Source organism: Oryzias latipes, chromosome 17 (genome assembly GCF_053564925.1).
Source record: "Oryzias latipes strain Hd-rR chromosome 17, Olatipes_Hd-rR_3.1".
Classification (NCBI taxonomy): Eukaryota; Metazoa; Chordata; class Actinopteri; order Beloniformes; family Adrianichthyidae; genus Oryzias; species Oryzias latipes.
In genome coordinates, this window is record NC_136253.1 from 3,050,001 (window position 1) to 3,056,659 (window position 6,659).

Consider the following 6,659-nt stretch of genomic DNA (forward strand, 5'->3'; position numbering starts at 1 on the left):
ATGATGGATAGATGGATGGATGGATGGATGCATGGATGGATGGATAGATGCATGGATGGATGGATAGATGGATGGATGATGGATAGATGGATGCATGGATGGATGATGGATAGATTTATGGATCGATGGATGGATGGTTGGATGGATAGATGGATGGATGGATGGATGGATGGATGGATGGATGGATGGATGATGGATAGATGGATGGATGATGGATGGATGGATGGATGATGGATAGATTTATGGATGGATGGATGATAGATGGATGGATGCTGGATGGATGGATGGATGGATGGATAGATGGATGGATGGATGGATGGTTGGATGGATGGATGCATGGATGGATGGATGCTGGATGGATGGATGGATAGATGGATGGATGGATGGTTGGATGGATGGATGCATGGATGGATGGATGATGGATATATGGATGGATGGATGGATGATGGATAGATGGATGGATGGATGGATGGATGATGGATAGATGGATGAATAGATGGATGCAGGATGGATGGATGGATAGATGGATGAATAGATGGATGCAGGATGGATGGATGGATAGATGGATGGATGATGGATGGATGGATGGATGGATGGATGATGGATGGATGGATGGACGGATGGATGGATAGATGGATGGATGGATGGATGATGGATGGATGCTGGATGGATGCATGGATGCATGGATGGATGGATGGATGGATGGATGGATGATTTGTATGTTAAATGCTGTTCTTGACATCACTCTGTGTTTGCCAGGCTTGGGACAGGCTCAAGCAGGACACTGATTAGTGCACTGTTGAGGCTGCGCTTATTTTTTTCTTTTCTTTTATCTGTCCATTGTCTAACTGTCTGTCCATCCTTGTGTTTTTTATTTTTTGTGAGCTTTTTTTTTGGTTGTTTGTTCTTGGCATTTTGTGGGTCTTTTTCATTTGTATTTCTTTGTGTTTTTTTGCGGGTCAGCATATTTAGGGGGGCATATTTAGGGATCTGCCCTTATACCTATATCTGGCCTCGAATCGTCAAACCCGGTTTCCTTCTAGGTGCATTTATCTGAGGTGAGATGTTACATTCTCATACATGAAGTCTTTGGAGGTCTGGAGTATAAGTTAGTCTGAACACCCCCCCCCCCCCCCCCTACACACACACACACACACACCCCTTTTAACAGTCACTGCACATCACAAACTGCCATGAAAGGGTCGGAGATCCTGAAGCACGTATTTCTGAAAATGCATCACAATGCTAAAAAAGCAATAGTTTACTTCTGAGTCTCATTCATTTCAATGGTCTTCGCTGTGCATTGATGGCCATTGATGGACAAACCTCGCCTGCAGGCAGACAGCAAGCTGCAGGGAAGACTGATTCAGATTCTGCATTTCCTGTTGAGGATCTTCTTTTTCTCCTCCTTTGTGTAAAGGACACACTGTGTTCCTTACTGTCCCGGCTGGAGCACTTTCACAGAGAGCAGGACCGTTTTGCAGAGGGGGCGTGGCCATGTGGTTTCTCCCAGATTTGCAATTTTATTGTTGAACAAAAGCTGGACTGTTTTTGTGGTAGTAAACATAATGGGACTGTGTGTGGAGCACACTTTGCGCAGAAGCAGACGTCTGACAGGTAACTGATGAAATAGGTAAACACCATTGACTGTATATGAGAACTGGACCGAATGAGTGTGACATCATCCTTAGAAAAATTAATTACTTCACTTTTGTGATATGGACACTGCTATGTTGGAGCCAGACAATGCCAGTAAGCAGGGATTGGTCTCAGTCGGCTGCATTTGGACCACAGGCCGGACTTTGGACATGCTTGTCATTAACGGCCAATGGTAAAAAAGTTTTCTGCTTGAATGCAACATTTTTATATGTTTGGTTTTTAACATAAAAAAACAAACTATCTAAAGTCAAAGAAATCAGGGACCAGAGGATGGAAAGCTGTCAACAAGTTATTGCTATAGATGCTGTTCATTCATCAAGGGAGTCAAAGGATTTGAGAGTTGAGCTCCACCCAACCAGAACTGATGATTTCTTATCATTTCACTTAGAACCAATTAAACAGTTTCTACTTTACTAACAATTTGTCAGCTTTACCCAAACTTTGTTTCACAAATTCTTTAGCATAAATAAACTATTCTGATCCACTCACCACTTTGTTTTTTTTAGGCCCAAAACAAATTTCATTTTCATTTTACCATTCTGTCAGAGGAGATTTAAAACAACATACATGAACGTCTCTTCTCGTTGTAAAAAATTGGAGAAAGAAAGAAATAAATGTGTGCAGAAAATTGTTGGACGATGTTGTTGAAATCCAGATGTGTTAATCCGATTTTTACATTTTTAGATATTTGCTTTACCAGATAAAAGATTTTTCCATTTATGATCTTTTTTATATCATAATTAGAAACTATTGTGACTTTATCTCACTAAAAATAACAGAGAGATGGATTGAAACTCATTAAATCTTATTATTTAAAGGGTTTTAAACTCTCCATTTTGACCCATCCCTTGGGGGGAGCAGTGAGCTGCAGGCTAACCGCGCTTGGGGGGGGACAGCTGGCTGGAGAGAGGGGGGTTGATCTGCCAAACCTTCGGTTGTGGGACGACGTGCTCTACCGCCTGAGCTAAACTTAAGAGCAACCCAAAGTAACAGAGAAAACAAACAAAAAAAAAGTATTGAAATGCATCCAAACACTCTTCACCTCTTTTTCATTCTGCTTTTGACATCTTTCATTCATTCATCTTCTACCCCTTTTGGGGTCATGAGGGTGCTGGAGCCTATCCCAGCCACTTGCAGGCAAAGGCAGAGGACACCCTAGACAGGTTGCCAGTCTGTCGCAGGGCCACAATCACACACCCATGCACTCTCACACCTAGGGACAAGAATTGCCAGTTGACCTATGAAGCATGTTTTTGGATGGTGGGATGAAGCCAGAGAAAACCCACGCATGCACGGGGAGAACATGCAAACTCCACCCTGAAAGGTCCCCCATTGATGTTCTGGTTCAGGTCCCCCAGTCGGGACTTGAACCGGGGGCCTTCTTGCTGTGAGGCAAGAGCGCTAACCACTGCGCCACCATGCATCTTTTGAGATCATATAAGTAGAAATCATATTTTAAGTGTAAGTTTTCAGCTAATTGCACAGTTGAGCATGTAATCTTTGAGTAATGACATTTGTTCCATGAGTTTGCCATTCAAGTTTAAGCGGATAACTACATGGCTGTATCAGGACAAAATGAAAGAGCAGAAATGAATCATCTCAGCAAAATACATCTCACCATTTGTCAGTTGTGTTTTGAATTAGTTTATTAGATCATTACTTGAGTTTTTGGTTTGGGAAAAATAACACAGAAATTTATATAAGAAAGAATCCAAAGAGAGACTTTTAAATGCAACATGAGATAAAAAGTTATTTCTTTTTATTTAAGGTGGAACAAAGGAAAATGCTTTTATGCTGTACATTATCCTGAAAATTTTACTGCTTCTTTAAATGTCCTGTGTTGCTTTTTAGAGATCTAACTTTCTATAATGTTGTCCCTTTGGAAACAAGTTATTTCCCAACAAAACAAGGAAAAGACAAAAACATAAAACAACAAAAATGCACATGTAGGATCCAGCTGTGGATGCTGAGCTACTGCAGCAGAAAGAAACAACAATATAAAAAAACAAATAGGTCAGGAGTGTCAAACTCAAATCCACAGTGGGACAGAATTTTAAGAAATGTGACAAAGTCGAGGGCTGGACTGGTTCCGAGGTTTTTGAGAGCTCATTCATGAATTCAACCTACAGTTAAAAAAGTTTGGAAAACATAGAACAACAGTAATCATGAAAAATATAAACAATCTTTTTTGACCTGAAATAAATCCTGACAACGGAGTCTTGTCTCTTTTTACAAAGAAGTGTTCTGCCTTCCAAAAGCTCTTCTAAGACATTTTTTTATAAAGCACAACGATATAAACCTAAACCTCTAGGAAACAGATTACAGTTTAAAACAATCAGGATTAAAATTGTGATTTTCCATGTTCCACCTTCTAAGTAGAACCTGCAGTAACAGTGGCTTTACAGAACATAACTGATAATGTTTCCTCCTAATGAGGTGTTGGTCAACCATTGCTATACTGTTTGCAATGGCCGATGCCTTAGTCACATGCATCCATAAAATGGGTTAACTGCAGGTGCTGCATGTTTTTGGGTTGTCCAGGCCCGTGAATGATTGTAGAGAAGAGTGGGACTACAGGTGTGTCTTACATTGCTCTTATGGCTTGTATGACCACCTCAAGGAACGTCTTGAAAATGGAACGTACCATTGTCATGCGTGTGGTAAGGTTATCGAAAAGTATTTGAAAGTTGTTGGTAAGGTGCGCACACTGGCTTCTTATTGACTGCATGCAAATGCTGCACGCACGGGGTGTGCACGTGACACGCAAGTGCCCGTAGGAAGCCTATCCGTAGGATGACCATAAAACTTTGCTCTGATTGTCTAATTTTCAAATGTCTATCAGTCAAGCTGAATGCATGGAGCACTGACTTATCACATGAACAGTCCTAACAGGCTTGCTGCGCAGGGTTTGGGGGATTGAAAAAATGCAAAATCTCTATGACGTGCCTGTGTTTCCCCTACTTCACCCCTACTTGTTGTTTAAGTGTTCACTACGACCCATCGCCTGCAGTATGTCTGTTGAAAAGAAATGTGCATGGTCTGCGGTTTTAAATTTAATGCAGAGCCCATATAGGTTTTTCCATTTTTCACCTGCAGTCAGCCTGTATCCACCCATAAGAGCAGATTGCAGACAGACAGCAGTGTGGTAGCCAATCAATTAGTGAAGAAGACCAAGCCAATATTACGTAGGCTCATTAATACTTTAAATTTTATCTAAAGGTAGTCTCAATATCATCCATAGTTATGCGTGAAGCAATAAACCAAGTAGAGCAGTATCTCCACAAAGCATCGAAGCACTGTGACTATTGGAGTATAATCTACAAAAGAAAGGCTGATATGCAAGACTTTTAGTAGACAGAGCATAACCCATCGACTTTAAATAGATACTCAGAGAGACATCTCCCTCCTCACGTTCCAAATGGGAAGTACCTGCTTGGTCCAAGAAGCCAAAATCTCATAGACTTCTATAGAGAAATAAACAGCTATTACTCAGTCATTCTATTTGCCAGAATATTTTTGATCTGACACATTTTTATCAACAGGTTCTTGCTAATCCCAATTGTTTTAATTATATTTTTCTTGTTATTATTCAAGTTATAAATGAATCCATCAGGGGCCTTAGCAAAAGCATGTGGTGCCCGCGGGCCCCCACACATTTGACAGATTCTCCTGAAGCAATTGAAGTCCACACCTGAAGGGGTGTGGATTTCGAACAACCTTACTGATGGTTGGTAACAGAGGTTACCCCAGAAATGTTGACTTTGACCAACTTGGACCAATCACTGTCGACTGGCTACAACCCCGTATCACGGAAAAATTGCCTTCATTTCACTAGGTAAGGCGTTTTCTATGGGTGAATTCACACCTGCTTAGTCCATCTCTATATAACCTATGGGAGAACCTGACAAAACTGTTAAAATGAGAATTATTTGTTTTTTGTCCACTAGTGGACACGTCACTGAATTTATGAAATAACCGTGTTTATCCTACAAAATTATTGCATTGCTGTTCCAAAATGATTATTCATGGAGTTCAAAACAAAATAAAGATCAGTGTTGTAAAAGTAGCAGTTCTCCATTGGAAAAGTTGTTTTGTGAGGACATTCTACTCCATGTTTATGTACTAACAACATGTGACATTCCAACACTACACTATTGAAAGGATGGTACATCTGTGGTGGGACTTGGCAGCCCACTGCACTGAGAGTTTACTATTAAAGAAAACTAAACCTGTAATGGAATACATCCAAAACTTCTCATTAACCTGATGAAATGGTTTTAGGCGAACATTTTCAGAATGTGACCTATCTCTAGACGTAAGCCAGGCAATGCATATTTTCAGTGTTATGGCTGAATGTTCTTTGGTTAAAGTCATGACAATTTAGCACACAGTGGGACTTCCAGAGCAATTTTTGCAACACAGACCGGTCTGGGGACGAGCATCACATTCAACAGAGAAGATCAAGAGCAAAATATTAAGAAAACACATTTAGAAAGAAAAGCTTTTGGTCGCTTCCAGTCGATATTGCATGGACAAAAAAAAAGCTAAAAAGAAAAAAGGCAAGAGGCTGCGCAGAGAGTCAGCAGGGGATCTGATAATGAAAACCTGCTGAGAATATGGATGGAGGGGAATGAGATGATAAAGCCCTGTTGAGGACAGAGACAGCAGGGGATACAGATAACACACACCCAAATGGGTGGCTTGAAGACACGCCCCACACGGAGAAGCCAGCTGGCTGTTTAATGTTCAAATCAAATGAGTGAGGGGTTCAAAACCATGTTGAAAACGTGATTTAAAAGAAGAAACAAAGAGGAAACAGCAGGTGTCAGGTCACAGGGCGGCATGTGGGACCAGAACAATTTACCCCGAGAATGAAAACACAGCAGATGCAGACAGACCATTACAGCATCTTCTCTGGTCTTTTTCTTTTGGAGAGACCTTAAAAGCTTTTTTTCTTGTTGAGTGGTCATAAATTGTGAAGCTAAAATCTGACACAAAGT